Raw genomic sequence first — 20,000 nt, 5'->3', positions numbered from 1 at the left:
CTAATCTCCTGAACAGTGAAAGGTGAGAGATAACCTCCGCAACAAGAAATGTCGGGACGTGCCCCGGGAAGGTTATAGGCTAGGTGGTGACGCCCCTTGGCCGGGGGGGGGGGTTTAGACGGTAGTTTATATATTAGTGGGATTTTACGGCCACCTGCTCTATATTTTTGCTATATATTCCCGTGTATCCCATTTCATCTCTAACGAGATGACCTCATAAAACCAGTCTCAATATCCGTACGTCCGTCCGTACGTCCCCATTTTTTCTTCCGATTTTCTTGATATTTGGTATGTGGGTAGATTTCGATGACGGATGCACGACGGTATGACCTTTGACTCGATCGAAGGTCAAGGTCACTCTAAATTTGTGAAATCGTCCATTTTCAAAATCTATCTCAGGTCAGGTCAGGTATGGGAGCATGTGCCAGAACAGCGCGTCGCTGCGTCCACTTTCCGCCGGTACTCCAGGGGCCTCCGTCTGGCCATCCCCCAGGCAGATGCCAGGCCCATCCCCATCTCCTTGAGATGATGGTCAACCTGTTGCAACCATGAGGCACGTGGTCGGCCCACTGGCCTCCTCCACTCATGAGACTCCCTCGCTGAGAGAATCTGGTGAGCAGGATCAGCGTCAGGAAAACGAGCCACATGTCCATACAGCCGCAACTGACGCTCACGGACAATGCAGGTAACAAATCTCATCCGAGTCTCTCTCAGCAACCGCTCGTTGGACACAAAATCCGACCAGCGATAGCCAAGAATTCTCTGAAGAGACCTGGTACCAAAGGAATTAAGTCTCCGTCTCAGATCCTTGGTCAGAGTCCAAGTCTCGCATCCATAGAGCAAGACTGGAAGTACCAAGGACCTGAAGACTCGGACTTTCGTCCTCCCGCACAGGTACCGCTCCATCGCCGCTTAAGTGCAGTCCAAATCATTACACGACCCTGTTTAGAACACGTGCTGAGATAATATGTTTAGAACACGTGCTGAGATAATCCATTCCGCACAAATCTATCTCCTCCGCCGTTTATGATCCGATCTTCGCAATTCCTTCGGATTCTGATAATATGGAACAATATCTAAATTTGGTCAGGCCGGTTTTTTAAAATTCATCCTGGTTATCGAGTCACATGTCTTCAAAGTTGGAAAAATTGTCGATGTGATACGGTAAAAAATAAATTCGCCCGATCTTGATGAAAATTGGTATGTAGGTAGGGGTCGATGAGTGATGCACGACGGTATGACTTTTGACCTGATTGAAGATCAAGTCAACGACAAGGTCACTCTAAATTTGTGAAATCGTCCATTTTCAAAATCTATCTCCTCTGCCGTTTATGATCCGATCTTCGAAATTTCTTCGGATTCTGATAATATGGAACAATATCTAAATTTGGTCAGGCCGGTTTTTTAAAATTCATCCTGGTTATCGAGTCACGCATATGTCTTCAAAGTTGGAAAAATCATCGATTTGATACGGTCAAAAAAATTTCGCCCGATTTTGATGAAACTTGGTATGTAGGTAGGGGTCGATGGGTGATGCACGATGGTATGACTTTAGACCTGATTGAAGGTCAATGTCAAGGTCAGCGATGCTGTAAACTTGTGAAATCATCCATTGTCAAAATATCATCCGCCATTTATGACTCAGAAATGCGGTTTGATTTCTGAGGTCCGGTTTCTATCCCTTTGAAGACACATTGATCATAAATGTTCCAAATCAACCATTTTCAAAATCTATCTCCGGATAACTCAGAAATGTCGTTTGATTTCTGAGGTTTTCTATCCTTTTTACTCCCGGGCTTTCATCTGTCCGTTGAACCAAAAGACAAGACGACATCGAAGTCATTCTAAGCCGATCAGAGATCCACATCTACAGAGCTTCAGAGATGACCGTCACCCCCAACCGGGGGTAATTTTTATCGCTTCGTTTTATCTCTTGCTTCTTTCAAGACTACCCGTGTTTTGTCCTGCTGTAAATTTATGACAGATAAATGTTCCTTTATTGTTTTGTTCATTTTTGTTTGGCTCTTTCTCTTGTGGCACTGTTTTCTTTTTTGCACTATTGTGTGTAAGGAGGTCCCATCTATGATGCGGTATTTTTAAACAGCCACCTGAGTCTGCCATTATGTCCTGAAAACTATTGCATTATCATGTGCAGAGTGTTTGTGAGAGCGGCAGGTTCAAGCCGATTTCTTCCTTTTTCTTGTCCTTTCATTTGCTGGTTTCATAGTCTTAAACATAAAACTTTGATGGGTTGATGTCTGATGGCAGCCCCTTTGTGTATTTTATCAATTGGCCAGGTTTTTTTATTTTTTTATTTTAACCTGTAATCATAATTATAATTTATCTAGCCCTCATAACATTTGCTAAAATATCTCTATGCACTTTACATAAAATGTAATGTAAAGAAACCCAAGTAATGCAGTTTGTTTTGTGAACAATACACACTGGCTAAAACATCGATGGGAGCTAGTCAGGCACACTCCCAATAATTAATTAATCTCAAGTAAGATTAAACCAACATGTACAATAAATTCAACATCAACACAGGTGCATATACATACACTTCTAGGTTTGAGTGAAATATAAATAGATTCCATAGATTCCATTAAATTTAAATATATAGTTTAGCCGAGAGCATCAAGAATACCATGGAATGTGCCGGTGAGTCGTATGATTATGGGGGGTTTGGGTCAAAGCACTTCTAAGACACTTTGCCAATAATTACCATTTTCCAAGGCACTTTCACTCATCATCACCCGTTTCTAAAGCACTTTCACCAATAATTACCAGTTTTCTGAGAAATTCCCAAAAACTGGGAAAATTGATAGAAAGCAATAAAAACATGTGGTTTTTTTTTTAACAATACATTCCAAGAAATGAACAAATATAGACGGTTTTCTCGATTAAAACAAACAAACAAACACTTTCTTAGACACAAACTATATGTTATATTTTTTGATTCATCCTTTGGAAATAGTAAAAAAATGACAGTGATTAAAAAGAACTCTCGTTGGTGATATGTTGGCCATATAATAGCATGATAGTTGTGAAATACAAATAAATAATAGTTGCCGTGGAAGCAGCAATTTTGTGATTTAGAAAATTTGACCTATCAAGTGTTACCTCATGGAATGTTATGATTCACAAATTTAGTTGATACATTTTCTAATTGCCATCCGGGCGCAGTGGCGTGCGCCTGTAATCCGGCTACTCGGAGGCTTGGGTTGGAGGATCGCTTGAGGACGGGAGCTCTGCGCTGGGCAGCCCGGAATCATGGCGAAACCCAATCCTTATCCCTGTGTCATAAGAGGCGACCAGGGTTGCGTCAGGAGGGGCATCCGGCATAAAACCTGTGCCAAATCAGTATGCGGATCATAACGGATGATCCGCTGTGGCGACCCCTAACGGGAGCCGCCGAAAGACGAACAACCTTTTCTAATTGCCACCAAATAGGTGTTTTACAGGTTTTGGATGGCATTGACCTTTGACTAATTTTGACCCGATTTTTATTCTCGTACACTACACATGTGTACAAATAAGCTGTGTAAGTTTCAAATTGACATCTTCAAAAATTCCTGTGGTTTGCCAACAATAAAATCACAAAAAAATTGCCTTTTGGGGTGAAATTGTTGTCATTGACACCGTTTTCTCTTTGCCACGTGGGACTTTACTCTCAGCCATGATCTCTCTTGGGCAAGCCACGTTTCAAAATTGGGCATCCTCCATCGTGCAAAGTCCTTCCTTGGCACACGTGATCTCTGAGCCACCTACAAGGTCTTCATTGGCAGCTTTATGGAGCGCTGCTCTCGCCTCTGGGCTGGCTCCCCTGCCTCACATCTTGCTCAGTTTGATGCCATGAAACCCAAGGCTTTCGAGATCACTGGAATCTCTCATGATGAAGCTGAGTCTATGGGCCTTTCACTTTTCCATCGCTAACCCTGGTGGTCTCTGTCTTTTTCCGCCTCATTTCTGATTTTTCACCCTCTGACCTCTCCGTGCTTTGTCCCTCCAGGCATTTGTAGGAAGCACGTGGTCCACCAGCAACCTCCTCCTCGTGAAATTTCCTAAATCCGAAACCACTGCTCACTTCCACTCATTTATTCCTCTTTTTCACCTCCTTTGGAACCATCTTCCACATTATCTTCATTCTCATTCTTCCCCCATTGCACAATCAAGACAGCTGTTCACCATAATATCCAGTCATCCCCCATCCAAAACCATAATCTTTTCTACATCCGTTAAATCACCACCCACCCTCGCAAAATTTTGCTGATGTCTCCATCTTTTCCACTTTTTTGTGTTCTCTGCTACCCTTCATCATTAATTGCATCCATTGTTTGTCCGTCTCAGTCTACTTTCACCCTCCGCCCTGCAGTTGGCATTTCCCCTTTCTTCTGCTCTTCACTTTATGATGTTGTGGCCTGATCTGTTCTGTGTTCTTGCTCTCCCACGAGCCTTGACCATAAACTAAGAAATAAGGTATTAGGAGTCCAAAAGTGCCTTTGGGGTCTAAAGGGGTCTAAAGCATCTTAGGGGTCAAGGGTCTTGGGGTCATCAAGGGTCTTGGGGGAGGGGGGGTCATCAAGGGTGTTGGGGTCTTCAAGGGTTTTTGGGTTGTATAGGATCTTCGGGGTTTAAAGTTCTTAAATGGTCTTGGGGTTGTGAAGGGTCTAAAGGGTATTGGAGTGTTGAGGGCCTTAAGGGTTTTTTTTGGAGGGAGTCTTAAAGGTCTTAAAGGGTATTGGGCATTTTAGAGGGTATGTAGGGGTCTCGGGGCTCAAAAGGAGGTAAATGTCTAATGGCGTCTAAAGGGCCTAAAATGTCTTAAGACTCGAAAGGGTCTCTGAAGGTATAAGGTTCCTTGGCAGTCGAAAGGTTTAAAAGGTTTGTTCAAACTGTACATAATTGATAGATGTATTCACCGTGCAATTGATGTTCTAACAGTACGCATTTACGAGACATACAGTTGCTTGGGTTAGTGGCTGGACATACAGTACATTTGCTCCGTTATATACATACACTATATTGTCCATTTTTTTCACAATTTTTTTTTGTTATCCCTTGTAAATTAATAAATTTCCAGAATTACATAATATATAATTAACAGATGCCCCTTGGGGCAAAATATGCCAAATCACTCACTCATTTTTACTTCGTTGATTACCTTCATTGATTCTATCCCCATTAATCCACCCCAAACCCACCTCCTTCAAATTCCCTGCTTTCCTTCCTGAAAGTCCCTGTTGTGTCCATCTTGTTTACCCTGTATATCCCACTCCATCCTTCTTCCTTCCACAGATCTCCGAATGTGTCTGTTCCCCACTGTTTTGTGCTTCCCTCTCCCGCCCCTATTTGTCTCCTCCCTTTGTTGTATGTTCTTTGTGTTAGCTCTTATATGAGCCTCGACAATGTATACAACATTTTTTTTTCCTCCACCACCGAAGGTGGGCGGAAGTTGTGTTTTCACCCCTGTCTGTCTGTCTCTGTCTCCATGAACAGGATATCTCAAAAAGTTGTGGACGGATTTGGATGGTGGTGGTCGTATGGCAGCTTAGTTGCCGGGGTAGCTATCATTTCTTGAAGCACGACTGTGTCGCTGATGCGGTGCCCCTCTACCAGTACACACACTGGAACTGGTACTCATTTTGCTGACCTCGGAAGGATGACAGGCTGAGTCAACCCCCTGGTGTATTAATTCAGCGGCCGACGGGGTTTGAACTCAGGACCCAAGGATCCCAAGCCACCACCCAAACCACTGAGCCAACACCAGGCTACACGGATTTGGATAAAACTTGGTGGACAGTTTGGGTGTGTGACAAGGAAGAATTGATTTCGATTTTGGTGAAGATCCGAATCTGGATCTGATAATTTTTTAAGAGATTCTTCACAATTGAGAGATGGACCCAAAAACAATATCGTACTGTATAACGTGATATTTCAAAAATGTATTGGGCCCCATATGTTCTTGTGGATCAGGCATTACGTGGCGGAGGTATGCGCCCTACCGAGTGCCCTTCTAGTTTATTGTCTGTCTTTGTCTCTGTTTTTCCATCTCTGTTTGTGCCTTATTAAATGATTAATATTTATTTTAGAATACAGTACGTGCATGTCGCTTCCTGTCATCTTTCCCATGTGCCGTGTTGACAACTGGGACTATTGAGAACCCCTGCAAGATTCAATTGGAGCAAGTTGAATATTAACTTGTTCCGACTCAGACACTCTTTGAAAGACTAGAATGCATTTTCGTTGAAATTGTTCGAAAGATTTTCGTTGAAATCGCGGTCAGCTGTATTGAGATCTCTGCCATGTTCAGTCTCTGCACCAGCTGCAATTGTGTTTATAGTTGGGCGGTTGGTATTTGCATAGTTTTGAAAACAAGTTTTGTTGTGGTCTCTGAGTTGAGGTCAAATTCCTCCCCTCCACCCCCTAAAAAAGCAAGTGCATGATTGTGATGGATTTTATCATTTTACAAATACCGGTTTGTTGTAATTTTTAAACACATGATGCTCAACCTGTTTGGAATTTCAATGAGAAATCGCTTTGGAAATTGTGAAATCACTTTTTTCTCATTCCAAAGAAAAGTGGTGAATGAGCCTTGTTTTTCATGTGACGATTGGCCATTGCTCAAAGTGAACCATTGAAAGCTTTTTTTTTTTGCTTTAAAATAAAAAAAATCCCAAAATGTTTTTATTTAAATTGAGGCTGTTGGGACTTGTTTGAGGGAATCGAGCCAAGGCTTCATCTTCATGACGTTTCATGTCGCGTCATAGCTACACTGTTCTTTTTAATGTCCTTTTGTAAATGTGTTCTATTTTTTGAAGGGGACCTCTGTAAGTTTATCATTTTTCTGCTTTTTATTCAAATAGAACGTCACACACAATACGATTGACAGTGTAGTGTACTTTTGTTTTACACTCTGGGTACTCTTGCATTCCCGTCCTGGTCACCACTGGAAATTGATTGATTCACAGGAAACTGCCGCGCCTACTTCATACTTCTTGCATGCATATTATGCATTGACCGCAACAATAAGCAGGCAATACACGTATGCTAGTAACAATGCAAGAACAAACAGGACAAATGCTAAGTGCTAACATTAAATTTAATCATAGAGCTTGTGTAATTAGGGATTCTGTATGCAAACCAAACGCCTTTGTTAATTTTTTTTTCACTCCAAGCTTTCTAATGATTGTTACGGGTCCATATGTCTTCATCAGAATGATTAAATTTTACTTTGGTCACTTCTTCAAAGATACATTGAGTTTGCTGCATGCCTGACCACGCAGATGCAAAGTGGCTCATCCAAAGCCTCCGTATCAGCCTGTTTCTGATTGATTCTCTGAGCTGTTTCTCAGAGGATCAATCGGCAGCAGCTGATGAGAACGAAACGTTTCTTCCACAAGATTCTCTTGCCATACGATGCGATGTGTGAGCTGGTTTGATTCTGCAGGTCTCGACGCACAATCTCTTCTGCACCAAGATGTGTACCGCATCAGAGCTTCCTCAGGCCAATGATGGATTGCACTCGATGCAGCATTCGAGGAGCTCCTTTTTTATTTTTGAAATGAAGCTGGAGTAGTTTTTGTAACAGCTGGAGAAGCCTCAAGAAATGTTATTTATTTATTTATTTATTTATTTATTCATTCATTCATTTTTACCAAGAACTTTCCAAGCATGCCTTAAAACATATGGATCGTAACACAATTTTCAGACACTTCTTGTTCTTCAACATAATTAGCAGTCTTGTGGCAGTGACTTCCCAAAGGCTCTTTCTGTTCCACATGACCGTTTCCTGCAGCCAACACTTTTGTCTTCGGCCATGTTGTTCCTATCGCTCCGAAGTGGTAAAGTACAACGGAAACGTCTGTCGTGTGTGTGTGTGTGTGTGTGTGTGTGTGTGTGTGTGTGTGTGTGTGTGTGTGTGTGTGTGTGTGTGTGTGTGTGTGTGCTTCCGGCACAGCATTTTGACCATCAATATATGTGCAGATTTTGTGACTGCATCAGCTGGAAATTTTTAGGACCTATTAAGCAATTTGGACTGTCACATAAAGGTAGATGCACTTCACCCCTGGCATTTGATAATTAATTAATGAAACATTTCTTCCACCAAATTCTCTTGATTATACGTTGTGAAAATATAATGTGTTTGTGTTTGTGCTAAGTTTGATTGAGGGATTCTTGTAGTGCTGCCTTTTCATAGTTAACATTTTGTGCCCTTCCTAGAGTTGCTCAGAGGGCATTCATATGAAACAGTGTGTGGATTAGCAGAACACAATCTAGATCACACCAAGTAGGGCAGGTAGATCATTCACTCCTTGTAGGTTGTTGGTGAACCAGCTGGGTAATTTCTCTTTGACCATCTAAGGCTTTTATAAGCCTCATCACTGCTGTCTTTATATGAATCCGCATCTTCAATGCTGATGATTTCATCTTGATTGAAACCTGCCAGTCTCGTGTTTTCAGAATTGGTGGATTGACAGAGGATATTTATGAAGGCCTCGCCAAGATTTGTCCACAAACGTGTGTTTGCCAAGTTGTATCCAACATGCTCCAAGAACTTGTTAACTTCATTTTGCCATCTTACAAGAGACCTCCTTGATAGTTAAAAAAAATTTTTTTGTCCTTTGGGATCCATTTCATATTCTATTGTTCCAACGATGGTCCACTCTTGCTGTTATAGTTTAGTTTCGACCCATTGCTGTTCTAGTTTCTTTACTTTTTTCAATGTCACATACTCTTGTTTGCCCCCCCCCCTCTAGCCAGCTCGTTTATTTTCCTGTCTGCTTTTGTTGTTCTGAGCAGACATCTTTTCATATGCTTCTTAGTCGTCGATAACTTCCTCATAATTTCTGCATTTCGCGTCCATGCTTCATATCTATGCATTAATTAGGACAGGCAGTACTCATTATTTAAAGTTTACTCCTTTTAAGACGCAAAAGCAGTTTCCCTTTGTGAATGCAAGTTGAATTTTCCGAAAAGACTCTTTGACCCATTTTTGTTCCTTACATCTGGTTCTCAGATGAGGATGGATATTTGAGCAGCTTAAACAAAACTATTTACTTTTCACATGGATTGAACACGTAAGGGGAGAGAATGTACCCTTGTCGAACCCCTTTTCCAATTCCAAACCATTCTCTGTCTTCTTACTGTCGCTTCTTGTTTTGTGTGCAGGCTTCTCATCAGACATATCGGACATCTCCATTTCTCTCCGCAAAATCCACTTCAATTCATGATCAACACAATCGAAAGCTCTGCTTTTTACACCTTCCTTTAATATTCCCTTGTTTGTTTGTTTTTCCATGATCAACCTCAGATTTGCGATTTGGTCTCGAAACCTGCTGATTCTACAGGCAAGATCTCGAAACTCTTCTGAAACCTGCTTGATCAGTGGGCATTTCTCTGCCCCAAAGAAATCCATCCAAGTTCCCTTATCCCCAATTTTTCAGTTCTTGTCCTCTACATTTCTCACTTTATTACATCCAACTTCCCTGATTGATTGACCTTGAATTCCATGTTCCAATTTTGTGAACGTTTCAGAAGCTCAGAGTTTGAATTTCAGTTCTGGCTACCGAAGCGACTGGATTTCCTTGTTGGTTTGACCCACTCCTGTAATAACGACCACTCCTACTCATCAAAACGCTTTGCTCGGCCCCAGTATCCATATGGGTGTTTTCAAGAGCTTTATCCAAGAGCTTTATCTCTTAGATTTCTAATCATTGTTTTCTTTGCATGTAAGGAAGTGGTTTGCCATTGCATTCTTCCAGGCAGTGTCGACACTAGACATGTGATCCTGTGTGTGATTGGTTGATTGGTGAGGCCAGATTGTATTTGGAACCCACAACTGTATTCTGCAACATGAGCACATTGTGTTTCACCCAACAATGGATTCCTATGGTATCCAAGGCCATCTCCACTCATGGCTCACAGACTTCCTCTCTTGTCGCAGCCAACGTGTGGCCCTAAATGGAGTTCTTGCATCCCCTCTTCCTGTCCAGGCAGGAGTTTCTCAAGACACCGTTCTGGGCCCTGTTCTTTTTCTGGTTTTCATCAATGATCTCTCCTACTCTCTGGAAAATCATCTTTATCTCTTTGCTGATTACTCTACCCTCTGTCATCCCTCAGACCGGCATGCAGCACCTTCTTTGCTCTCTGCAGATCTGGGTAAAGTCACAAACTGGGCCAACACGTGGAACATGTCTTTCAATCCTGAAAAATCTCACACTCTCACGATGTCTCTCTGAAAGGACCGTTTGGAACCCCCCCCCCCCCAAATACTTTCTCAACAATCCTCTGGAAGAAGTCCTTTCATTCACGCTTCTGGGTCTCACGATCTGCCATGATCTTTCCTGGGAAAGCCACATTTCCAACCTGACCTCCAAAGCCAGTCTCCGACTGAGAAGCCTCCATCAGGCAAAGTCTTTGCTCGGCCTACTTCATCTCCTGACTGCATACAAAGCTTTCGTCCGCAGCCTGGTGGAGTAATGCTCTACCCTCCGGGTGGTGCTCCTGCCTCTCACCTTTCTCGGCTTCACACTTTGAAAACCAAGGTGTTTAGGATCATTGGCATCTCCCGCGATGAGGCTGAGTCTTTGGGCCTTTCACTCTCGAACCACCGTCAGGTCAGTGGACTTTGTCTTCCACTGTCTCCTCTCTGGTCTCACCCCCCCCTGCTCTGTCTGCGATATCCCCCCCTTGCTCTGTCTGCGATATCCCCCCCCCCCTATATTTGTGCAGGGTGCTCAAGGTCCGCCAACAACCCCCTTCTGGTGAAACAACCAAAATTACGAATCACGACTCACCTTTACTCTTTCATTCCTCTTTTTTCTCGCATTTGGAATAATCTCCCACACACTCTTCAATCTCACTCCTCCCTCCAGGCCTTCAAAACAGCCGTTCACCACCACCTCTTATCTTCCCCCATCCAAAACCTCGATCGTTTCTACGCCCGTTAATCCACCCCAAATCCACGTTCAAATTCCCTGCTTTCCCAACTGAAAGTCTCTGTGGTGTCCATCTTGTATACCCTGTTCCCCCCCCAATCCCTCTCCCTTCCACAGATCTCCTAATGTCTCTGTTCCCCACTGTTTTGTCCTTCCCTCTCCCATCCCTCTTGTCTCATGCCCCCCTTGCTGTGTGTTGTGTGTTAGCTTTCATACAAGCCTCGACAATGTATGCAAAAACAAGAACAAATAAAAACAAACACAACCAGGAAGTATCACGATTGTTATTAAGTAGTCGAGACATGTAGAAGTGGAATTTTTGAAGTGGTCTGACCTTGGATGAACGCCATGATGGAGGAGTCACAATACAATCTGGCCACACCAATAACAGTTATTTGGGCATCATTAGCCATTTTATAAGCTGAAGGGCTTCAAAGTCACGAGTTGATGAAACTGCACTATATAAATAACGTGCCATTTATAAATCATTTATGTACATGTATCATTTGCTTATACAAGTTTGGATATATATATATATATATATATATATATATATATATATATATATATATATATATATATATATATATATATATATATATATATATATATATATATATATATATATATATATATATATATATATATATATATATATATATATATATATATATATATATACGTGTGTTCGTCTTTCGGCTGCTCCCGTTAGGGGTCGCCACAGCGGATCATCCGTTATGATCCGCATACTGATTTGGCACAGGTTTTACGCCGGATGCCCTTCCTGACGCAACCCTGGTCACCTCTTACGATACAGGGATAAGGATTGGGTTTCGCCATGACTCCGGGCTGCCCTACGGTAGCGCAGCCCAGTGCAGAGTGCCCGTCCTCAAGTGATCCTCCAACCTAAGCCTCCGAGTAGCTGGATTACAGGCGCACGCCACTACGCCTGGTATGTGTATATATGTGTGTGTGTATATATATATATATATATATATATATATATATATATATATATATATATATATATATATATATATATATATATATATATATATATATATATATATATATATATATATATATATATATATATATATATATATATATATATATATATATATATAAAAATATATATATGTATATGTATATGTAAAAATATATATATGTATATGTATATGTATATGTATATATATATATATATATATATATATGTATATGTATATGTATATGTATATATATATATATATATATGTATATGTATATGTATATGTATATGTGTATATATATATGTATATATATATATATATATGTATATATATATATATATATATATATATATATATATATATATATATATATATATATATATATATATGTATATATATATATATATATCTTCTTCTTCTTTCGGCTGGTCCCGTTAGGGGTCGCCACAGCGGATCATCCGTATGATCCGCATAGTGATTTGGCACATGTTTTTTACGCCGGATGCCCTTCCTGACGCAACCCTGGTCACCTCTTACGGCACAGGGATATGGTACACCTATTTTCACCGGGGTATACACCAGCCCAGTACACTGGTACTCATTTCGCCGACCTCGGAAGGATGACAGGCTGAGTCAACCCAACCCCTGGTGTATTAATTCAGTGGCCTAACGGGGCTTGAACTCAGGACCTTTTGGATCCCAAGCCGCTGCCCTAACCACTGCGCCAACACCAGGCTATATGTATATGTATATGTATATGTATATGTATATGTATATGTATATGTATATGTATATGTATATGTATATGTATATGTATATGTATATGTATATGTATATGTATATGTATATGTATATGTATATGTATATGTATACGTATACGTATATGTATATGTATATGTATATGTGTATGTGTATATATATGTACAGCTCTGGAAAAAAAAAATAAGAGACCACTCCAAAAAAAAATTAAATCAGCATCTCTACGTAGATGGCAGCCATTCCATTCCAGTGTTTGTTGAATTCCAAAACAGACACACCTCATTCTACTTCGTGAGGGACTGATTAGGTGATCACCTGAACCAAATCTTATTTAACAAGGAAAAGTATAAAAACCACTGCTGTGGTCATCACTCTCCTCTTGCAATAGGACCAGATGGATGCAAAAACAGCGCTAAAAATAACTATTGACCATGCCAAAAGAGTTGAAAAGAAAAGTTTTGAGTGAGGAAAAGAAGCGTTCAATTCTGGCTTTACTGGCAGAGGGATACAGTGAGCGTCACGTTGCTTCCATCCTTAAAATTTCAAAGACGGCGGTTCATAAGAACAAGGTCAAGCAGCAGACATTGGGGACAACAAAGCTACAGACTGGCAGAGGGTGAAAACGACTTTCCATTGACTGGGATGACCGCCAACTCATTCGAATGTCACTCAACAACCATAGGATGACATCAAGTGACCTGCAAAAAGAATGGCAAACGGCAGCTGGGGTGCAGTGCACGGCGAGGACGGTTCGAAGCAGGCTCCTAGGGGCAGGGCTGAAGTCGTGCAAAGCTAGAAAAAGCCCTTCATCAATGAGAAGCAAAGAAGAGCCAGGCTGAGGTTTGCAAAAGACCATAAGGATTGGACCGTAGAGGACTGGAGTAAGGTCATCTTCTCTGATGAGTCCAATTTTCAGCTTTGCCCAACACCTGGTCGTCCAATGGTTAGATGGAGAAGTGGAGAGGCTTAAAAGCCACAGTGTCTCACACCCACTGTGATAATTGGTGGAGGATCGGTGATGATCTGGGGGTGCTTCAGCAAGGCTGGAATCGGGCAGATTTGTCTTTGTGAAGGACTCATGAATCAAGCCACGTCCAAGGTTGTCCTGGGAGAACACTTGCTTCCTTCTGCTCTGACAATGTTCCCCAACTCTGAAGATTGGTTTTTCCAGCAGGACAATGCTCCATACCACACAGCCAGGTCAATCAAGGTGTGGATGGAGGACCATCAGATCAAGACCCTGTCATGGCCAGCCCAATCTCCAGACCTGAACCGCATTGAAAACCTCTGGAATGTGATCGAGAGGAAGATGGATGGTCACAAGCCATCAAACAAAGCCGAGCGGCTTGAATTTTTGTGCCAGTAGTGGCATAAAGTCACCCAACAGCAATGTGAAAGACTCATGAAAGCTGTGATAGAAAATCAGGGTTATTCCACAAAATATTGATTTCTGAACTCTTTCCAAGTTAAAACATTAGTATTGTGTTGTTTAAAAATGAATATGAACTTGTTTTGTTTGTATTATTTGAGGTCTGAAAACACTGAATCTTTGTTGTTATTTTGACCAGTTGTCATTTTCTGCAAATAAATGCTCTAAATGACAATTTTTATTCGGAATTTGGGAGACATGTTGTCAGCAGTTTATAGAATAAAACAAAAATGTTCATTTTACTCAAACACATACCTATAAATAGTAAAACCAGAATAACTGATAATTTTGCAGTGGTCTCTTAATTTTTTCCAGAGCTGTATATGTAAATATATATATATATATATTTTCTTCTTCTTCTTTCGGCTGCTCCCGTTAGGGGTCGCCACAGCGGATCATCCGTATGATCCGCATAGTGATTTGGCACATGTTTTACGCCGGATGCCCTTCCTGACGCAACCCTGGTCACCTCTTACGACACAGGGATAATATATATATATATATATATATATATATATATATATATATATATATATATGTGTATATGTATATGTATATGTATATGTATGTATATGTATATGTATATGTATGTATATGTATATATATATGTATGTATATGTATATATATGTATATATATGTATATATGTATGTATATATATATATATATATATATATATATATATATTTATATATATATATATATATATATACACATATACAGTAGACTAGGCATAAGTCGTCACCATCGGGACCGAGAAAAAAGTGACGACTTACGCGTATGCGAACATTCATGATGACTGTGGGGTGAAGGATGAAGTCGCACGTGGCCTGGACACGTACGTGTGAGAGCCGGCTATTGTACCAAAAGGAAAACACAATCCTCGGGGCATAGGTGGGGGTTCATTGGTGAGTTGGAAAGTGATCAAGCAAAGATGGAATTCATGAATCAGTTTATCAAAAGTAAAGATAATGAACAACTGTAAGACAACAACTTCGCCTGCTTATCACCATGACGGGATTGACCAACGAACCCCAGAGACTTTTCTGGCAGCATTTGCCAGAAAAGCCGAGTCTCATCGGCATTGTACACGTCCCGAGGCTGATACCTATCCAAGATGTCTTTCAATTTGCCATCCTTCCAGTCGTGCACCACTGCCGAATCCACGCTGCCTGATTCGCCATACTTCTTGACCTTGCCGATTCCCCACCTCACTTTGAATCTGTCTTTCCAGTGCATCGGCAAGGTCTCGGCATCATCAGGCCCGAGGTCCGCAGCGAATTTACGTGCCTTCAGCAGCAACATTTCACCGTCCAACCGAATATTTGGCTGAGCCGACATTTGCCGAAACCAGATGATGAGCGCGTCATCGATATCTTCAAAGGACACACGTTTCACACTTACCACCGGCCTCGCGATCTTCTCCACTTGTCCAAACATCATGCCCTTATTCTTGAAGATATCGTCAATGTCTGCCGTTTGATGTCCAACTTCTCAGCTCTGCCTGTTTTCCTCATCAGTGGGTTTACCTCGCAAAACTGGATAATGTCGTATTTTTCTTGGTAGGTCTTAGTTGTAAGCTTACGCTTAGTCGCCATTGTCCTGCCTGCAGTGCGATCAACGTGTGTACGCAGTTCTAAATAGCCTATCACTGGCGGTATAAACTAATTAGCGAGCATCACGATTCCATGATATCGGGATTCTCACGAGGCAGCAGTTCCGTGTGACGAGTTCGGAGTGGTTTACTTGAGTTTCCATTACGTGGGGACGGACAACATCTGACGACTTAGACGAAGTGACTACTTTGAGATGACGACTTCCAGAGGGATGACCCTTTTTTCATAGGGACTTAACATGAGATAAATTCGGGACTTTTTGACGCTGCCGACTTAGGCGAAGTGACTTACACGCTGCCGACTTACGCCTAGTCTACTGTATATATATGTATAATGTATATATATATATACGTATATATATATATACATATAAATATATATTTATATATATATATATGTATATATATTTATATATATATATATATATATATATATATATATATATATATATATATATATATATATATATATATATGCATATACCCCTCTAATTTGGGGATTTGGCCATTTCAGCCACACCCTTTGCTGACAGGTGTATAAAATGAAGCACACAGACATGCAATCACCAAAGACAAACATTGCCAGTAGAATGGGCCATACTGAAGAGCTCAGTGACTTCCAACGTGGCACAGTCATAGGATGCCACCTTTCCAACAAGTCAGTTCATCAAATTTCTGCCCTGCTAGAGCTGCCCCCGGTCAACTGTAAGTACTGTTATTGTGAAGTGGAAAAGTCTCAGCTTACTCAGCTAAAGAAAAGCTTACATAATGAAGCTAATTTGCTGGTGATATGGGGAAGCAATATTTATCACTTGGAGACATACTTGTATCACTTGGAGACACAAACTGGAACATTATTTTATTGTTTACTCTGGCCTGGTTTTTGCATCAGGATTTTTCAGAACTGGCGTTGTATTTCTTCCTCTTGGCAGGATCCTAAAACTCTTAGACAAGTTTGACATAAAGGTATTTCAAGAACATGGTGTTACAGACCATTCACCCGTGCAAGCTGGGAGGTAGTTGCACACATTTGTGACTGTGTGAGTGTGTGGAATTGCAGGAATGGCAAATTCCCTTTGGCAGCAAGAAAAGCCTCGTCAGCAATTGCCTGTAATTTGTGCTGGTATTGGTCCATCTGTTGCTCATTTGTTATAATTTCAATTGAAGTGAAAGTGAAAATGCTTTAAATGTGCCAATTACTTTGGAAGCCTGGACAGGGAATGCAAGTAGCAAGTAAATTGAAGAAAAGCAATTCATCTTCGGTGATGTGGGTGGTGGCATGCAGGTGCAGTGGTGTTTTTATTTATTTATTTATTTATTATAAATATTTGATATTTATCGAGTTTGACCTGTTGCAACTGAGATTTCTGGAGGTTATCTCGAATTTTCATTTTCTTTTCTTCCCCTGATTCCTTGACAACATAAAAAGCGCATTTGCGATCTGGCCAAATTTGATAAGTAATGGCTGTCTCAACACAGTTTCCACGGAATAGGGTCAAAGTGGAGTTTGAGTTTCTGCCTCCCTTACCCATTATATGGTCTCTTGGACAAAGGACGTGAAGCTTTTTTCAGTAATCCCCAAATAAACTTGTGCAATCAAATTGTGAAAAAGCATTAATGCTGTGGCGCAAGGGTTGTCGAAGAAACGTGGGGTATACAAATCAACGAGCATGAATGCAGATGAAATATTATAGCAATTAATGCTCATTGTTTTTCTTGTTTCTCCTCGGGGCGATGGTACAAATTGCAAAAGGAAATTGAACGAGAAGCATTTTGAAATTTTGGAAATTGATGTGAACTGCCTCATTTCGAAATTGAGGATTCACAAGTACATGGGTTAGTCGAGTCTGTCTGTATGTCTGTCTGTACGTCAATCTCCAACAGCTTGCATTTTTTTTTTTACTCCCATCTTCATGAAACGTAACTACCTGGAAGAGGTAGTCACAAGCTCAAAGCCGATTGAATTTTCGGTCAAAAGGTCAAAATTATGAGGTGAAGTAAATCGTCAATTTTCATCCCATATATATTGTTGTAGGTTTCCGCCCGCCGGCGTGCGAACGACCGCGTTTAACTAATAGCGGCCGCTTCGCCCACCGAACGGACAATCTTGTCGCGGCTTTCCGGATCAACACCGAAAACCAGCCACGGGTGTGTTTTTAAGCACACCACAGCCTAGTCAATATTCGACCCGTGCTACAGGGTCAATCACCGAATTGTCAATATACCGAATTAATCGCGCGGGCAGACTACCGAGAGACTGTACCCCAACGGGGCCACTTGGAAACTAGCCGCTTAAGCAGCTCGCTTCGTTTTGGGATAACCGAGCGGGGTATTTATCGCGCAGCCCCGTTGGACCCGATCACTTTATCAGCTATTTAAAAACCAACTCTATTCCGAATGCAGAATGGCAGTTCAATTAGGGAAAAGGATGCAACGAACGGGATAACATTCACACAAGCACATTTATTTGCAATGGCACGAATGCAGGCATGCCCGTAATCAGGCGAGGCAAACAAAAGCAATACACTGTACAAGCACGTAATGAATGGGGGGGGCGGGGGGAGGGGTAGGGACAGGACGCGAGCAAGAAAAAGAACTACCACCGTTCTATTAATTACGTACACTTACACATTTTCACTTACGGACATGGTGCCACAACATTCATTCAAAAGCAACAAAGAAAAAAACTCCAGGAAAGACGAGGGGTAGACTGGACCTCTTGGGTCTTTATTTAATGGAGCTGTGATGACCGCAGAGGCTCCGTGAGGCCGGGCTGGTTACCTTCACCTTCGAGGTGCCTCGCTGGGGCGACCCGCGACGTCCCGTCCCCACAGCAGTTGTCGTGACCGCGGTCCGGCCCAGGCCCCGTCCGACGCCCAGCGATTCGGGCCCAGCCGGAAAAGCCTCAGAGGAACGAACGGGTCTTTCGCTCTTTCAGAGTTGATGCTCTTTTTAAGAGCCCGTCCGTCCCTCAGCACTGCTCGGACTGTCCGGAAGCCCGATCACCGCGGACCGTTCGATGCTGGCTGGCGACCTCTCTCCGGTTCTCCCCACGTCCCACATGAACGCGCAGTTCTGCGTGGCACGGCTGGCTGCTGTGCTCCCAACTCCGTCTCCTCGCTGAACCCGGACTTCCACTGCCCTCCACTGGACTCGAACTTTGCTCTTCACACCGCTCCTAACCCCGACCGACTCGCTGACTTCGCGCTCTGCGCGCTTTTTATAGGGTTCGTGAGGTGAGATTTGATCTCCGCTCTTTCACCTCTGACCCCCACTGGCTCCGCCCCTCTCGATCTCATGATCCGAATGCCGAGGCGAAGCTTGGAGCGAGCGGACGTGGTAGAGATCATCGACGCTGAAGGGAGAGCGGACGTGGTAGAAATCACCGTCGCTGGCAACGAGGAAACCCCCGCGTTTGTTTGCAGCGATCTTGCCGTGGCCGGCGCAAAGATGGTGGCGCCCGTGGAGCCGAAGGTGAAGCGATGTTGTTCGTTGTTGGGTATTGGGGAAGATGCGGTTTAGGAGATGGTGGCCGTGGTTGGCGTTGTCGAGAAGGTGGTTGTGTGAGGGTGGTTGTGGAGGAGGTGGTTGTGTGAAGGCTTTTGTGAGAGCGATGTTGGTGGTGGAGGTGATTGTTGTGAAGCAGTTGATGAGAGTGATGTTGGTGGTGGAGGTGGTTGTTGTGAAGCGGTTGGTCCAAAATAACGATAGCAAAAGAAAAACGGCTAACTGAAAGATCACAGCCCGGCACACAAATAATTGCCCGTTAAGGCCTAAGTCACATTTGCCACGGTGGCCGTGGGGTCTCCAAAATCTATGGCCACTAGCAATTATACGGCGGCCGCAGTATTTCCACGGTCACACAATGTAGCAGTCACTAATGTTTTATTTTTCAGGGAGCCGCACGGCATATTTAGAAATTGTGGAGACCGAAAACGTGGGGTTGCCTTATGGTCTTTGATTTGATGTCGCACGGTGACCTTAAGGGGGCCCTGCGGCAGTCATAGAATTTTCAAGGCAGACGCAAGATAGCCTCAAGGTGCCCGCAAGGCAACCGCAGGGGGGCCCTAATAGCCCAGGAGGTTTAGACCCGGAAAAAATTTATAACAAGCTGAAACTTTCAGGAAATATTCAGAAAACTGTCAGGAATAACATACTAAAAGTCCCCAAGAATCTCCCTTGGGGCTTTTGAGAAATTCAAGATGGCGTCCAAGATGGCCGCCGACTTGAGATTTTCTCATATTTCAGGCTTAAAACATCATAAAAATG

At 42.3% G+C, this 20,000-nt stretch overlaps 1 protein-coding gene and 1 pseudogene across 5 annotated transcripts in view; both read left to right on the top strand.

Annotated features, from left to right (window-relative positions):
- MSRA (methionine sulfoxide reductase A) overlaps positions 1-20,000 on the top strand; it is a 389,740-nt gene that overhangs the window by 71,369 nt on the left and 298,371 nt on the right. The window lies entirely within an intron of this gene.
- Positions 3,176-3,293, top strand: LOC147035329 (signal recognition particle RNA; annotated as a pseudogene).

Source organism: Eptatretus burgeri, chromosome 1, assembly GCF_056783735.1.
Source record: "Eptatretus burgeri isolate ZD-2024b chromosome 1, Ebu_testis_v1, whole genome shotgun sequence".
Taxonomy (NCBI): domain Eukaryota; kingdom Metazoa; phylum Chordata; class Myxini; order Myxiniformes; family Myxinidae; genus Eptatretus; species Eptatretus burgeri.
This window is presented reverse-complemented; position numbering and strand designations above follow the sequence as displayed.